The following is an 18,443-nucleotide window of genomic DNA, read 5'->3' on the forward strand; positions in this document are numbered from 1 at the left end:
GGATAAAGCAAGACTGTTTGAATCAGCCACTCACTGCCTGAGGAATCCTACATTCCCAAACTACTTAAAACTGATCAGCAACAAAAACAACTCACCATCCCTCCCTCGTTTCCTTCATTGCTGTCAGGTACTTCCACTTGTTTTTCAAACGGTCTCCTGACCACCTGTCATACTTCCAGAGTTGGCATGTGGGGGTGATGGCCTCTTTGACATGTGACAGAAATGAGCCATAAACAAGGAAATTAACTCATGGCACATTTATGTCATGTATTCGTCTAATTGATAGCTTTTGTGGGCCCACTCTGTGTAAGGTGGCCTTTTAGTTGTTGTAACAAAGGAAGGTTTTGTTTTGTTTTTCAGTGGGAGGGAGATGAGGAGACATAACTGGAATACAATAAGAATGAAGAAAATACGCAAGGAAGAGAAAGATGCCAAATCATGGAGCTGACAGTTAATCATGTAGGTGCAGTGAAAGGCAGATTCTTATCTGACCAGAATGTTAAATTTGACACTTCTGACTTTTTTGTGTTTCTTGCCTTTCTTTATTTCAAAACCTAACAGTTCGATATTTAAACATTTAGCATTTGTGTGTGTGTGTGCGAGCGCGCAAAGAAAGAACACTCAAATGGAAGGTCAGACTCTGTACCTGCTTCCCATTTGTTAAGAGCTCAGCCCCTGAGCCCCCATGTAGAAGGTAACTGCCTCCCACAGCTCCCAGTCCCCGCAGGGCCTGTGTGTCCCTCCTGTGACAGAGCTCTGTGCGCCAGGGGAGAGCAATGCTGCAGAGAGCCGGCACGGCACCCATGTATAATTCAGCAGCTACCTGGGGCAGCTGGCACAGTTTGGAGAAGTACATCACATGTGCCTTGCAGTCCCCCCCCCCCCCCCAATTGAGGCATCTCAGGACAGTTGAGGGAGAGAATATCTAACTCCTTGAACGAATATCTCTCTGCAACAGTGTCACATTCATAATAGAAAAGGCTGGGAATTCGTAACTAACAAGGAACAGCCTATAGGACGTACCCAGCAGCAGTGAGGACAGAGCCAGATGAACACTCCAGGCCTCAGACTTGACCATCATGCTCTAGAGGAAAAGGCTGGGCAATCCATGCTGGAGCCTAGCAGCAGGCTGTCCTATACCACTCCGTGGGAAGAGGGGAGGGACAAAATATTGTGCAGATGTGTCCAAATAGGACTGAGGGCACTTCTGAATATTTTTTAAAACTCCATGTGTAGAGTAGGTCTTTCACTGGCTTGATCTAGAGAAAAGCAGGCAGTGACAGCTAGCTGGCTGGACAGTGTGGAACCGGCCTGAGAAGGGACTCAAGTGAGGAAAACTTGCAGAAGGCCCTTTGCAAAGTCTGCTGTGACTGCAGCCCTCCAAAAGTACGAGGCAAAAAGAAAAGGCAAGCCCAAGTTAAGGGTAAGGCCCCTTGAAGTCCTGCCAGCCAGTTCTGCAGTGCTTTTCCTTATATGTCAACGCCACAGGGCTGCTGCCAGACCCATTCAAGCAGCTCAGTATAACCTCACCCCTGTGGGCCAGTGTCCCCTCACCCCTCACTCCCCTAACAGAAAGGCTGGCATGACCCCTCCACACGGTGGGATGGCACCCAGAGCTTGGATCACTTTGACAGAAGGCAGATGCCACTTTTACTGAGGCAGATGCCTTTGTTCTGTTTTTATAAAAATAAATATGTATTTTTCATTTAGGCTTAATGTACAATATTGCATTAGTTTCAGATATACATCACAGTGATTAGACATTTATATAGTGTGTGAAGTGATCACCCCAATAAGTCTAGTGTCCATTTGACACCATACATAGTTATTACAATATTATTGACTATATTGTTTTATGCTGTACTTTACATCCTCATGACGATTTTGTAACTACCAATTTGTACTTCTAAGTCCCTTCACCTTTTGCACCCATCTCCTCAATCTACCTCCCATCTGGCAACTATCAAAATACTCTCTGTTATCTATGAATTTGCTTCTGTTTAGTTTGTTCATTTATTTAGTTTTTCAGATTCCACATATAAATAAAATTATATGGTGTTTGTCTTTCTTCATCTGACTTACTTTACCCAGCACAATAACCTGTAGGTCCATCCATGTTGTGGCAGATGGAAAGACTTTGTTCTTTCTTGTGGCTGGGTCATATTTCACCACTGTATATATGCACCACTTCTTCTGTGTCCATTCATCTATAGATGGACATTTAGGTTGCTTCTGTATCTTGGCTATTGTAAATAATGCTGCAATGAACATATAAGTTCATATGTATTTTCAAATTAGTTTTTTTTGTTTCTTCAGATAAATAACCAGAATTGGAATTGCTGGGTCCTTCTTTGCTCTTGTTATATAGCCTCTGTAAAGGCTATTTTGTCTGGTATAAGATTTGCTACCTCAGTTTTTTTTAATTTCCATTTTCATGAAATACCTTTACTTTTGTCTGTGTGTGTCTTTCAGTCTAAGTCAGTCTCTGGTAGACAGCATAAATAAGGGTCTTGTTTTCTTATGCATTAAGTCACCCTATGTTTTTTGATTAGAGCATTTAATTCATTTACACTTAAAGTAATTGTTGGTAGATAACGTATTTATCACCATTTTATTGCTTACATTTTTGTCTTCTTTTTTTCTTCTTAAAAAAATCCCTTTAACATTTCCTGTAATATTGGTTTGGTGGTGATGAACTCCTTTAGCTACTTACATTTGGGAAGCTCTTTATCTGTCCTTTGATTCTAAATGATAGCTTTGACTTCTGGTCAAGATGGCAACATAGGCAGATATGGCTCACCTCTTTGTACAACCACATCAAAAATACAGCTAAAATGTAGAACAACCGTCACTCAGGAACATCAGAAATCAAGCTGGATGGAAGTCTGACATCTACAGAATTAAAGAAACCACATCCATCTAGACTGGAAGGAGGGGCACAGACATAGAATGGGCTGGCCCAACACCCACGTGGATAAAAATTCAGGAGGGATATCTCAGGAGAGAGGCATCCCAGACTGACACCAGGTCCCCCAGCCCAGGATTCCAGTGCCAGGAAGATAAGTTCTCATAACTTCTGGCTGTAAAAAGCAGTGAGGATTGAGTTGGTGGAAGAAAGTTCTGGAGCTCCAAGCAGTTCCTCTTAAAGAACCCACACAGGGACTCACCTACTCAGACTCATTCCCTCTGAACTTTAGCTCCAGGGTAGCAGCACTGGTGCTTACCAAGGCACCAGTGGTATACAGGAATAAACTGAAGTGTCTGGCATCCAGGCATGCAGAGACCATTGTCCCTTTTATTAACCCTGCCCCAAAGAGGCAGCAAGCTGGTGCCATATCTGAGACTACATGAACCTGGCTTCCCCAGAAGCCCTGCCCCACCCAATTTATGGGCCTACCCAAGCTGCTTTTCCATAAGAATGGCTGGACTTAGCTCTTAAATCCTATCAACCAAGCAATAGCAAGCTTTAGTGAGCCCTAGTGGAAGCCAGATTAGATTCACAGATTGGCTTTGCCTGAGAATCTCCACGCCCAGCACAAGCAGCAGCCAACTCAGATTGCTTTACAGCTCAGGCAGGGTACCCTTGGGAAAAACACAGATGGGGACTGACCTTGGCCTGCACCATCCAGGAGACCCTAGGGCCAGCACACTTAGTGAATAGCTACAGACCACATCAGAGAACCACCACTCTGCCCTGGTATAGCTGATCCTCCACAGATGGCAGAGCTAGGTGGTCAGTGGTCACAGCCAGTCTTTGCAGCTGACCACCCTGGGTAAATCCTTCCCATTGGTCTGCCAATAGCAATCAAGGCTGAACTACAAGAGGAGGGTGTACTCGGTCCACATGAAGGGTGCGCCTGGAGTACCCAGCTTGGGTGATAGGGGAGGCCATACCACTGGATCCTATAGGACACCTACTACTTTAAGCCACACTACCAAGACAGAGTCAAAGAAACTCTACCCAATGCAAAGAAACAAACACAGGGAAGCTGCCAAAACAAGGAGACAAAAAAACAAAAAACAAAAACAAAACATGGCTTAAATGAAAGAACAGATCAAAACTCCAGAAAAAGAGCTAAATGAAATGGAGATAAGCTATCTATTGGATGCAGAGTTCAAAATATTGGTTATAAAGCTGCCCGAGGAACTTAGTGAGGACCTCAGCAGCATAAAAGAGACTCAGTCAGTAACAAAGATATACTAATTGAAATAAAGAACAATTTACAAGGAAAGAACAATAGAGTGGATGAAGCTGAGAATCAAATCAATGATTTGTTCCTTATTTGGAACATAAGGAGGAAAAAACAACCATACAGAACAAGAAAAAAAAGAATCTAAAAAAATGAGGATAGTATGAACAGCTTCTGGGACAACTTCAAGAGGTCCAACATTCACATCATAAGGGTGCCAGAAGGAGAAGAGAAAAAGCAAGATATCGAAAATCTATCTGAAGAAATAGTAAAAGAGAACTCCCCTAATTTGTTGAAGGAAATAGACATGCAAGTCCAGGAAGCACAGAGTCCCAATTATGATGGATGCAAAGAGACCCATTCCAAGATACGTCACAATTAAAAGGCCAAAATTTAAAGATAAAGAGAGAGCCTTAAGAACAGTTAGAGAAAAGATGTTAGTTACTAGATGGTTAGCAGATGGGTGGAGGGAGGGGGAGAATGGGTGAAGAAATTAGGGGATTATAAAGTACAAATGAGTAGTTACAGAATAGGCTTGGGGATGTAAAGTACAGTATAGGAAATGGAGTACCTAAAGAACTTATACGCATGACCCATGGACATGAACAATGGTGGGGGCTATTACCTGAGGGTGTAGGGGACATAGGGTGGGAGGAAGTAAAGCAGGAAAAATCAGGACCACTGTAATAGCATAATCAATAAAATATAATTACAAAAATAAATGATAGCTTTGCTGTGTAGAGTAATCTTGGTTCTACACCCTTACTTTTCATCACTTTGAATATTTCTTGCCAATCCCTTCTGGCCTGTTAAATTTCTATTGAGAAATCATCTGAGAATCTTATGGGAGCTCCTTTGTAGGTATCTTTCTGTTGATGCTTTTAATATTCTCTCTTTGTCTCTAACCTTTTGCATTTTAACTATGATGTGTCTTGGTGTGAGTTTCTTTCGGTTCATCTTATTTGGGACTCTGCACTTTCTGGGCTTGTATGTCTATTTCCTTCACCTGGTTAGGGAAATTTCCTGTCATTATTTCTTCAAAGAGGTTTTCAACCCCTTGCTCTCTCTCTTCACCTTCTGGTCCCCCTATGATGCAAATGTTGGTATGATTGATGTTGTCCCAGAGGACCTCTTAAACTATCCTCATACTTTGAAAAAATTCTTTTTTCTTTTTGTTGTTCTAATTGGGTGTTTTCTGCCATCTTATCTTCCAAGTCACTAATCTGATCTTCAGCTTTCTCTAATCTGCTGATTCCTTATAATATATCCTTCATTTTGCTTGTAATCTTCATTTCTGATTGGTTGTTTTTTATGTTTTCTATCTCCATTTTTTCGTTTCCTATCTCTTTGTTGAAGTTCTTACTGAGATCATCTGTTCTTTCCCTAGGTTCATTGAGCATGCTTATAACCAGTGTTTGAACTCTGTGTCTGGTAGACTGCTTCTCTCCATTTCATTCAGGTTTTTTTCTCCATTTTCACTTGGCATTTTGTTCTATCTTCACATATGGGCCATGTTTCTCTGTATCCTCATTTTGGCTCATCCCTGTGTTTCTATGTATAAGGTAGAGCCACTACATCTCTCAGTCTTGGTACAGTGGCCTTATGTAGTAGGTGTCCTATGAGGCCCAGTGGCATAGTTTCTCTGATCACCTAAGCCAGGTGCTTTAAGTGTGTCCCTTGTGTACGTTATGTGTGCCTTCCTGTAGTGGCTGAACTTTGATTGCTGTTGGCATGTCAGTGGAAGGAACTGACCCTCTGGCTGACTAGTTTGAGGACTGGTAATGACTATAGTGAAGGAGCTGTTGTGCAGTGGCTGACCCTATGAAGGAGCTATTGTGTGGGGCTCTGGTGTCTTTGAATTAGCTCTTTGCTTGTGTCATTTGTGGAAGTGGTTGGGTGGTGCTCTGGTGTGGTCTGAAGCTGGCCACCAGGTGTGTTGGTTCTGGGGACTCTTGGGAGGAGCTCTGGTGCAGGCCAAGGTTAGCTGCTGCTTGTGCTCTGCCTGTAGACACTTGGTATAAGCTACAAAGTGATCTGTAGATGGATTCCACTTGTGCTGGGCTTGGGGGTGCCTGAGAAATGTTAGGCTGAAAACTGAGGTTGGTTGCCACTAGTATCAGGCTTGGGTCCACTTAGCAAAAGGTACCAGGCACACTGAGACTGGAAGCTACTTGTTTGGGGTTTGTGAACATTTTATTATTTTATTTATTTTATTTTATTTATTTACTTTTAGAGGGGAAGGGAGGAAAAGGAAGAGAAACATCAACGTGTGGTTGCCTCTCATGTGCCCCCTACTGGGGACCTGGCCTGTAACCCAGGCATGAGCCCTGATGAGGAATCAAACCAGCGACTCTTTGGTTTGCAGGCTAGTACTCAATCCACTGAGCCAGGGCCATTTGAGAAATTTTAGGGATGTCCATAGTATGAGCCAAGACAGGTCATTTGTATGGAAATGCCACTGGAAGTGGCTTGGATATGCTCCAAAACTGGTTGGGTAAGGTGGTGTCTCTGGGAATCACCAGAGTGGTGGGAACAGTGTTAACTAGGTTGATGGAGACTCAGAAATGGCCCTACCTGCTGAGGTGCAGGCTGGGTGGAGGGAGGGCTCAACAAAGAAAAAATGGCTTCTGCCAGTACTTCTGTCTGGAAGAAATCTGCCCCTCCAGTCCTTGCCATGAAGCCAGACAGTTCAGTTCCTCCCCATTTGTCCCTGGCAGCCCTTCTAACTGTTGCTCTAGCAGTGGAGGTCAGAAAAAGTGAGTCCATTTGAGAGTGATCCATGCATGGGCCCTTTAAGAGGAACACCTGAGACTCCAACAGCCTCTGTCTCCCTCAGCCACAATTCTGATTGGTTTTCAAAGTCAAAAGTTATGTGGACTTCTCTTCCAGGCACCCAAACCCTGGGCTGGGTGGCCTGATGTGGGCTGGGACCCCTTGCTTCTCAGGGGGTACCTCCACAGCCCACACATCCTTCCTGATTTTTAACTGCCACACGTGCACGCGGGACCAGCCCATTCTGCATCTCCTTCCCTTCTACCAGTCTCCACGTAGCTTCTTCTGTATATCCTTAGTTATAGGGCTTCTGAACAGTTAGACTTCAGGCAGGTCTTAATAATGATTGTTCTGTAGTTTTGTTCTAATTTTGATGTAAGCCTCTGTCCCTTTGAATTAAGTTTATTGGCAAAAAAAATAATAGGCTGAAGCCAAATGGGGCCTGCATACTAGTCCACACATCCAGGTGGAGTGGCTCAGGACAATGTATAGGGCCATACTTCATTCCAGTCACATGGTCAAAATAAGCAGATCAGGTCGAACTGTTTCAGGTGTAGACTCGGTGTAACTCCAGTGTCTGCCCACCATGGTAACGCAGCTGATAACTGCCTGTGCAGTGTGCAGCACTTTAATGTGCACTTACTGCATAGACAATATGGTAAAACAACAGAAATCAAACATCCAACCCTCCCATCTTACGAAATCTTAATACAAGGTTTCAGGAGAGGGGAATTTTCAATGGTATGGTTCTTGTTGATTTCAAGGTGTAAACCTGCTACTGAAAACTTGTCTGTGAATTAGCTGTATGCAAACTAAATTCATAAAACACACCAGGCAGCAGGCCCTGTTTTAAGCCCTTTATTGCATTTGCTCCTTTAGTCTTCAGAGGCCGTGGAGGGTAGGTATCACAGATGTTTTTGGTGTCTTCATTTTGCAGGTAGAAAACTGTGACACAGAAAGGTTGAGGAACCTGCCCATGGTTGCAGAGCTGGACTCAGTCTGGGAGCCCAGGTTTCTGAGCCCATATTCCTAATCATAAGCTATACTGCCTCCCGATGGACAAACAGGGAGTTAGTTCCCTGGCAATACTATCCCTCCCAAACACGGTTTATAAGGATTCATTGTCACACGTGGTCACGTTTAATGTGAGCCACACCCCACACTTAAAGCCTGTAATGAAAATAAATGCTTATTTCCTAATCATGTGACAAAGACAGAGCTGCACTCATAAGGAAACGCTGTTACTTCCCATCTATCTGGTAAGTGCCCAAATCCATTCCCCCCTCTTCTTTTCTAGAAAAATCCAAATAACTCTGACCCATGAGTTATTTGCTGACTCTGGGCAGCAATACAGCCACTTGAAAATATTTATCTCCAGTACAGAGGATCTACCATAAAGCCTCAGCTAACATCATATTTAATAGTAAAAGACTAAGTGCTTTCCCCCTGTGATTGGGAAGCAGATAAGGGTACCTGTTGCTGCCACTGCTATTCAACAATGGATTGTAGGTTCCAGCCAGGGCAATAAGGCAAGAAAAAGAGATTAAAGGTATAGAGGTTGGAAAGGAATAAGTAAAGCTGTCTTCATCCAAAAAGACATAATTTTCTATGTAAAAAATTTTAAGGAATATATAATAAAGCTTTTAGAAATAATAAACAAATTAAGCAAAGTCACAAAGTACAATGAATTAGAACTTGAAATGAAAATGCCATTGTAAAAGTATCAAAACCATGAAATACTTAAAGATACACTTTACAAAACACTGTGATGTCTGTACATAAAACTAAACTACATTACAGAGGGATATCTGAAAGGAGTACCCAAAGAGAGGGATGCTCTGTTCGTGGGTCAGAAAACTCTCTATTGCTAAGGTGTCACTTCTTCTCACATCAATCTCTAGATTCAACACAATGCCCATCCAAATGCCAAAAGACTTTTTTTGGTAGAAATTAACAAGTTTATATAATAAATTTATAGGAACTATACAAGACCTAGAATAGTCAAAAGAATTTTGAGAAAATTAGAGGATTCACACTGATATCAAGACTTACCATAAAGCCATTATAAACACAACTGTATTGTGTTGGGATATGGATAGAAATACAGATGAATGGAAAAAAGTACAGAGTTCAGAAATAGAGCCACCTAGTATGGTCAACTGATTTTCAACAAACATACTCAGGTAGCTAAATGGAGAAAAAAAGATAGCCTTTTTGGTACTAGAACTGAACACACGTATGCAAAACAGACACACACACACACACACACAACCTCAACCCTTTCTTCCCACAATTTACAAAAGTTAACTTGAAGTGCACCATAAACCTAAATGTAAGAGCTAAATGTATAAAACTTCTACAATTAACAATGGGAGAAAATCTTAGAGATGCTGATTAGGCAAAGATTTTGTGAGGTAAAAGACACAAAAAGGTTGAATTTCATGAAAAACAAAAGTGTGTTCTTTGAAGACAATTAATAAAATGAAAAGGTAGGTAATGGGTTAGGAGAAAATATTTGCCCCCTGAGGGAGAGGCCAGCTGTGGGGTTCATGCCTGGTCTGAGAGCCTGGCTCAGAGTTTAAACCCAGGGTCCTTTGTCTCCCACTCCTTCCCCCACCCCCAGCTCCGTACCAGGTTCTACTGCACTAGGGCCCCCTTCCCTCAGAAGGAGGCAGGTGGCAGCACTGCAGGGCTGAGGGGGTGAATAGCCCTTCTCCGGGGAGGTGAGCCCCTGGGTACACAGCTGGGACTCTAGAGAAACACAGCCGGAGAATGATGAATGACAGAATGGCGTGAAGGGGCCCAGTCATAAGGACTTGCTGAGCACACCCATGTCCCTCTGTGTAGAGAAGACACTCTGGCTTTATAGTGAGTCTCAGGGAAGTCCTGTAATAGTCCCCAAATCATGCACTGAAATATATACAACTGGCTCCCATGAGTATGGTGTGCCTGGGGGGCTGCTGCCAGCTCTCCTTGATGGGGGACAGCACATTGTGTCAGCAGACACCACTGCACAGGGCCTTTCTGGTTCACACAGGGCCTCCCCTGCAGACAACCTGGCCCCCAGCCACAGACATCATCTTCCCAGCAGCACTAAGTGCCAGTTGCCAATACGCGTGCATTCAGACACATGCACAGGTGCACGCATGGCTCCTCTCTGCCCTGCACTATGTCCAGGCCCAGAACATATGCCCCCCTGCTTCAGGCCCTAGTGCATGCGTGTCTCTCCTCCTGATCTCTGGCTCCCCAACTCCCCTGCCCAGCTTCTCTTCTGCGTGGCCTAGGTGTCCTCCCCTGGGTTCCCTCCCCTGGGTGCCCTCCATGGAATCCCTTGCCACTGCAGTGTGAGTGCTGCTAACTGACCTGGGCAGAACAGAGACCAGCCCAACACCAGAATAGTGGTCAAGGCCAATGTCCACAAGAAGGAACCTTTTCACACAGATGGGGGTGACAGCAGACATGGGTACATGAGAGAGAGCAGATGAGAAACTGGATTTTGAGGGCAGAGGAATAACAATGAACTCAGCAGAGAGGGGCCCGGTCAGCCTCATACTGCACCAAAGTTATGAGGCTGCCAGGTTTTCTTGTGTCTGCCAAGTTTCTGCACCTCTTCTCTCATGTGCACTGTCCTCCAAGCTCAGGTCTGTGGCCAGGCGATATGAACAGACCCCAGGACCAAGTCCAGTCCCAGCCAAGACCTGACTTTCTGCCACACACACAAGAGATCCAGAAGTGAGGGCCTATGTGTTTGATCTCACCTGTTCCTGAATCTTTTCCCCGCCATGAAGGCTTAACTGAAATTGTCAGAACATGAACTCAATAGGGTCTTGGCAAAGAGCTCTTATAATTGACTGTATTACTTCCTAATTTCTCCTCCTTTCCCCCTTCCATGCCAAACAAAGAGTCTGCTTTTCATTACTAGCCTTTCAGGATAGAAAGCAATTGTTGGGTGATTTGTCTCTTTGGTCATTTAGTGTTCATTTGAACTCCACGCTCCTTAAATTGATCTTGATAATTTTCGACAACAGATATGTAAATAAACACATGTTTGATAGCTTCTCCTTTTCTTAACAGCTTTCTCATTTTAAAAGTTCCTTCTAACTGGTCTGGTAGATGGAGGAGGAGAAGCAGGGAATCAGGAGGCCTTAAATAGATTTTACAGGCACCAACACACGCATCTGGAATACAGTCAGCTGGCGAGATCTTGTTTCAATAACATGATCCTTGCATTTAGCTGAAGACTATGCTATGGAACCCGACTGCCCTTAGTGACGGCTTAAAGCTGACATAAGGCAGAGTGATGTACATTTAATATGTGAAAGAAATGAGGCCTTGAGATCTGTTTCCTGAATCTCTGTGGCAGCTCAGCTGGTGCTTAGCCCATGAAATGCTAGAGGAGGCATTCTGGGGGCTGCGTGAAAGGCAGCAGGTATGACACGTGGAATACCCACTCCATGGGGTTTAGGCTGAATCCAGCAAACAGGCGATTAGGGTGGAGAGCGAGGAACTCGCTGTCGTTTAGAACATACTAGGGCTCTATGCTTCCGTGTCCCTCGTGGCACAAGCTAGACCATCCATGACTCCACCTTTAGCATTCTCCCTGTAAAACTGATCCAAATGTCACCAAATGCCTGTCATACTCACAGTCCTCACTCTACTGCTTGAGCTGGATCCTAGTGCTTCTAGGCTGATTGGTACTGTGGCCTTCCAAAGGGTCACCCTCTCAGCACTGACTCCAGAATGATTTTTCTGACACCAACATGGTCAGATCATGGCCTGTGTCACCTGCAGGGAAGGTGGAAGTTTCTTAGCCCTGATTACAAGGTGCACAGGATTCAGTGAGGACCGATGGGCTGTGGTAGTCACCCTCTTTCCAGACTTTCTAGCCATTTCTGGAATGCTGACTGGCTTGCTGCTTGGGCACTCACCCACATCCATGCCTTGCCTCAGAGATGCTGCCCCACTCTGCCTGGGGGTGGGGTGACATGGCATGCTCTGCCACTTATCACACAGGACTCAGCCCAGGGACACTCTGCTCTACATGTCACTCGTCCTACAGTAGGGCATGGTCCTCCCTCTGCTCAGATACCTCTCACTGCACCTCCCCCTTGACCTGGAGACTGTGAAGGACAGCCATCATGTCTCAGACACCGTCACTGATCCAGAACTTGCTTAGTGCCCAGTGTACTCTGCCACTGGGAAAAAGATCTTTCGAACAAGGAACTATTCGGTAAAAATAAAAATACTTACAGGTCTTCTTCTTGTTTCTTGTTTATTTACATATGTATCTGAAGCTCCAAGAAAGAATTTTTATTTCACTGTCATTAAGATGCTAATATTTTTGGCTAACTTTTGAGGGATTCTAAAACAGCCCACATTTCAGAAAGTGAGGCAATCTCTGTATGAGCTTTGTGACTTTGTAGGGAGAGGAGTCTGAGATACTTGTAAGCAGAATTTAACACAGAGCTTTACCAAATAACAGAATAGCCTGTCCCTACAGCCTGCAGTGCCACTTCTGGGGAGCAGTGAAGAAAGGGGACAGGTCACCAAGAGCTGCCACATGCATCCTAGGTCAGTAAATATCTGCCCCCATACCACTAAGCTGGCAGAGGGACAGGCGGGACTTAGCACTGCCTCAGTGGAGAGGCCCAGCAGGAAGGTGTGAAGTCCTATTTTATAGAAATGTATCTGACTCCCTCCTTTGCAAACTGCTGTTTCCTAATGTCATCTAATACCTGTATGCTTGGTTCTAAGTGCCTTATCCTGATGGAGACCCCTGCGTTCACTGGACAACTTCTCTCTTCTTAGTCCTGCAATCAGATTGTTGGCTATAGGGTGAAGACTGGGCCCTAGGCTGCCCCTCATTAATCCCCTGGGATCGAATGTCCTTGATACCAGCTAATTATGAGGGTCTGCCCACAGGTTTTGTGGAAGGGCAGAATGAAATAGAATTATAGGCTCATTCCTGTTTACCCCAATATTATGGTCTCCAGTAGCAACAAGCCCCAGGATGAGTCTACCCCATCATCACAGAGTACTTCAAGAAACTGTCATTCAAGCCCACAGTGAATGTTCAACAGTAAAAGGTTGAAAGCTTTCCCTCTATGATCAGAAACAAGACAAGGATTCCTACTCTCACCAGTCCCATTCAACATAGTACTGGAAGCCATAGCCACAACACTTGAGCAAGAAAAAAAAATGCATCCAAATTGGAAGAAAGTAAAACTATCTCTATGTGCAGATGACATGATCTTATATGAAGAAAATTCTAAAGATTCCATTGAAACACTATCAGAATTAATGTATGAATTCAATAAAGTTGCAGGATACAAAATCAATATATAGGAATCAGTTGCATTTTTGTACACTAACAACAAAAATATTTCAAAAAGAAATAAAAACTATCCCACTTACAATTATATCAAAAATAACAAAATACTTGGGAATAAATATAACCAAGAAGGTAAAATATTTGTACACTAAAAACTGTAAGACACTGATGAAAAAAATTGAAGAAGATACTAATAAAGGGAAAGATATCCCACATTCATAGATCAGAAGAATATTGTTAAAATGTCTATAATAGTGAAAGCAATCTATTGATTATCAATGCAATCCTTATAAAAATTCCAATGGTATTTTCCCCAGAAACTGAAAAAATAATTTGAAAATTTATATGGAACCACAAAAGATCCCAGATAGCCAAAGCAATCCTGAGAAAGAACTAAGCTGTAGATACCACACTTCCTGATTTCAAACTATATTATAAAGATATAGTAATCAAGACAGTATGATACTATAATAAAAATAGACACACAGACCAATGGAACAGAATCAAGAGCCCTGAAATAACCCTGGCTGGTCTGACTCAGTGGATTGAGTGCTGGCCTGTGAACCAAAGGGTCACCAGTTCCATCCCCAGTCAGGGCATATGCCTGGGTTGAAGGCCAGGTCCCCACTAGGGGGCGCGTGAGAGACAACCACACATTGATGTTTCTCTCCCTCTTTTCCTCTCTCTCTAAAAATATATAAATTATATATATATATATAAATAAAAGAGCCCAGAAGTAAGTCCTCATATGTAGGGTCAACTAACATTTGACAAGGGAGCCAAGAATACTTGATGGGAAAAGGTAGTTGTTTAAATGCTGTTGGGAAAATTAGATAACCACAAACAGAAGAGTGAAATTGTACCTTTATCTTACATAAACTACAATAACTAAAAATAGATTAAAGACAAATATAAGACTTAGAACAAATATAAAACTCCTAGAAGAAAATGTAGGGAAAAAGCTCCTAGACAGTGGTTTTCCCAATGATTTTTTTGGATATGACACCAGAAGCACAAGCAACAAAAGCAAAAGTAAACCAGTGGGACAACACCAAACTAAAAATCTTCTGCATAGCAAAAGAAAAAATCAATATAATGAAAAGGCAACCTGTGAAATGGGAGAAAATCTTTGCAGAACATCCATGTGATAGAGGTTAATGTCTAAAATATCTAAGGAATTCATACAACCCAATAGTAAAAAGAAAAAAAAATCCAATTTGAAAAATAGACAGAGGACCTGAATAGACATTTTCCAAGGAGGAAATACAAATGGCTAAAAAATACATGAAAAGATGCTCAACATCAGTAATCGTCAGGGAAATGCAAATCAAAAGTACAATGAGATATCACTTCACACCTGTTAGAATGGCTATTATCAAAGAAGATAAGGGATAACAAGTGTTGGTGAGGATGTGGAGAAAAGGAAACCCTCATGTACTCTTGGTTGGCATGTAAATTGGTGCAGCGACTATGAAAAAACAGTATGGTAGTTCCTCAAAAATTAAGAAATGGAACTACCATATGATCCAACAATGCCACTTAAGAGTATTTATCTCAAGGAAATGAATTCACTACCTTGAAGAGATAGCCTATATTTAATGCACCATTATTTACACTAGCCAAAATATGGAAGCAACCAAAGTGTCCATCTATGGGTAAATGGATAAAGACAATGTGTGTATATACATGATGGAGTATCATTCAGTCATGAGAAAAAAAGAAAATCTTGCCATTTGAGATAACATGGATGGGAGCTTGAGGGCATTGTGCTAAATGAAACAAGTCAAAGACAGAAAAATACTGTATGACCTTTTATATGTGGAGCTCAAAAACACAGAGGTCACAGAAACAGGGTAGAATGGTGTCTTCCAGGGCTTGGAGGGTGGGAATGGAGAGGTGTTGGTCAAAAGGTCCAAACTTCCAGGTATAAGATGAATGAGTTCTGGGGATCGAACATACATAGGTGACTATCCCTAAAACTGCCATATTACACTCGTATACTTGAAAGTCATTAAGGGAGCAGTTCTTAAATTTTTAAACCCCCACCCCCCAAAAGATAATTATGTGAGGTGATAGAAGTGTTAATTAACACTACTGTAGTAATCAATTTTCAACATACTCATGTATCAAATCATTACTTGTACTCCTTAAACTTGCACAATGCTATATGTCAATTATATCTCAATAAGGCTGAACAAATACTGGGAGAGACAAGGAGAGAAACTGTTGTTCAGTATTCACTGATACCAAGTCAAGCTCACCAATATTAGTGTATCATAAACTAGAAAAATGTAATTTCTATGGTACCGGTATGCTCTTCAATCATGGGCCCAGAGTTTGGCACATGTTACCAGATTCACTTATCTCTGAACTAAGCTCTGTATTGTCCCTTTGTCCTAGCTGGGTGACTGACTATCCGTGACCAGACCTTCCTCACCACCTTAGCCAGAGCCCTGCTTTCAGTGGTCCAGCCTCACAGATGTCAAATCTCTAAACAGAAGGTTCAGAATCTTTAGGGTGTACCTGCCTTCCTTTGGGGACAGCCCTCAACATCTCGCCTCTTGCCAGACTCTTGTGATCCTAGCCACTGGTCTAAATCACCACCTGTCATCTGTCACCATGCTTTATGGATTTCATGGTGCCGGCTGGCCTGGGCACCCACCACTGTGTTTTGGTATGACACTGAAAAGTGTCTAGCACAGAACTGAAACTTGGTGAAGGTTGTTACCTCAGCCATTTCTTCCTTCCCACAGTTAGTGTTTCAGCACAATCAGGAGTGGATGCCTCCTGTTGGAAACCTGTAAGTTTCCATTTTCTTATGTGAAAAGATGATGAAGAGCCATAAGTGCAAATAACCTGTTTAAATACTCTGAGGCACTATTTAAGTTATAATTTTAAACCTTTTCACTGAGGCATAAAATGCATGCAGTTGATATGTAACATGCATAAATCTTAAGTTTACAGCTTGATGGTCTTTTATATGTGTATACACCTGTGTAACCACACAGACCAAGACACAGCCATTCCCCACTCCCCACATACTCCTTCTCCTAGTCCATGCCACAGTCTCCCATCTCTGTGACCCCTGTATCCCCATTAGTTCATGTCACCACTTCTTCAATGAATGTTATTAAATGGAATCATACATTAGTAACTCTTCTGTGCCAGGCTTCTTTCACTAAACCTAACACCTATAAATTTCACTTGTGTTGCTGCTTGTAACAGCAGTCTATCCCTTTTTATTGCTGAGTAGAATTCTGTTGCATGAATATACCAACCACAATTGGTTTTTCCAGTCTCAGGATAATGAATATTAGAGCTGTTTCCAGTTTTGGTGATTATTAATAAAGCTGCTCCATCTTCTACAAGCCTTTTGTAAGCATGTTTTCATCTCTCAGGTAAATGCCTAGGGAGGGAACTGCTGGTAACATCACAGGTATACATAATGTTTAGCCTTATGAAAGACTGCCAGACTCTTCCAGTGTGGTCACTGCCACTTGCCACCATCAGCAGCAATTATGAAAGTTCTCGTTGCTCCATGTTGTCACCAGGATTAAGTGTTATCAATCACTTTAGTTTAAACCACTTCAGTGTCATGGTGTTTCATTGTGGTTTTAATTTCTGTTTCCCTGATGACTAATAGGACTGAACAAAGTTTCATGTGCTCATTACCATTCTTTTATCTTCTCTGAAGTGTCTTTTTGAGTCTTTCGTGCAATTTTTCTTGGATTGTCTCATTTTATTATTGACTCATAAAAGTTCTTTATATATTCTAGATAAAAGTCTTTTGTCAGATACATAGATATTGCAATAATTTCACCAAGGTTATAGTTGGCCTTTTTGTTTTCTTTTTGGTGTTTTTTAAAAAACAAAAAAGTTTTAATTTTGAAAAACTCCAGTGAACCAATATTTAACTTAATGGTTTGTGTGTGGGAGCTTTTTTAAACAGATGTGCCCATTCCCCCGCTTTGCCCAACTCTACAGCCCCTGCCCCCTGGCTTTGCTTTTCATTTCCTTTCTAAAAACATTGTAGTTTACCCAACTCCACAGAGATATTCTCCTGCATTGTCTTCTGAAAGTTTCATAGTTTTCACTTTCACTTTAAGTCTATGATCAACCTCAAATTAATTTTGGTGTCTTACACAAGGAATAGGTCATGGGTAACCTCTTTTTTTTCCATTCAATTATCTAGTTGTTTCTTGCACAATCTGTTGAAAAAAAATCTTTTCATCATTTAATTTTCTTCATACCTTTGTCAAAATTCACATGAGCATATAAACGCAGGTCAATTTCTGGCCTCTCTATAGGGTCCGGTCGATCTGTTTGTTTATCCTCATCCCAATGGCAAACTGTCTGGACAGTTGGAACATTAGCATGAAATCTGAAGTCAGGGAATGGGAGGCCTCCACATTTCCTCAACTTTCTTCACAATAGTTTTGGATATTTTAGACCATTTGTATTTCCTTGTGAATTGTCAAATCATCTTGTGAGTTTGTTAAAATATTCCTGCTGGGATTTTGATTGAGATGGTGTTAAATCTGGAGGCTATTTTGAGAAGAACGAACATCATAGCAATGTTGAGTTTTTTTATGCACAAACATGGTATATTTCTGTATTTATTTAGACTTTCTTTAATTTTCTGCAACATTGTATAGTTTTCAATGTACAGATCTTACATTGTTTGAATTTTTAGTGTTAAAAGTATTCTTAAAAACTTCAAGTTTCCAAAGAATATTGTAAAATTAATTTAATTTTATGTTTTCTAATTGTTTATTGATAATATATAAAATAAAATTTATTTTGGATATTGAGTTTGTATCCCATAACCTTATATTAACTTGTTATTTCTGGTAGTACTTGTGGTTTTGTTTTTGGATTTTTTGGGGAAATACTTTCATATTTTCTATGTAAACAATTACTTCACCTGCACATTAAACTGCCTTATTTCTTCCTTTACAATCTTTATGTCATTTATTTCTTTCTCTGCCTTGTTGCACAGCTAGGCCCTCCAGTGTAATGTCAATAGAAGTGGAGAAAGTGTACATTCTTGTCTTGTTTTCTATCTTAAGGAGGTAAATATGTAATATTTTTCCACTGATATGATATAAACTAAAGGTTGATGGTAGAAATACTCTCAAAATTGAAGAAAT

General features: G+C 41.8%; 1 protein-coding gene across 1 annotated transcript in view; it reads right to left on the reverse strand.

The window, feature by feature from the left end:
• The window catches only part of ACOXL (acyl-CoA oxidase like), a 272,913-nt gene that overhangs the window by 57,253 nt on the left and 197,217 nt on the right, over positions 1-18,443 (reverse strand).

The sequence above is a fragment of the Phyllostomus hastatus genome, unplaced genomic scaffold (genome assembly GCF_019186645.2).
Source record: "Phyllostomus hastatus isolate PE091 unplaced genomic scaffold, TTU_PhHast_1.1 phas_scaffold_78, whole genome shotgun sequence".
Taxonomy (NCBI): Eukaryota; Metazoa; Chordata; class Mammalia; order Chiroptera; family Phyllostomidae; genus Phyllostomus; species Phyllostomus hastatus.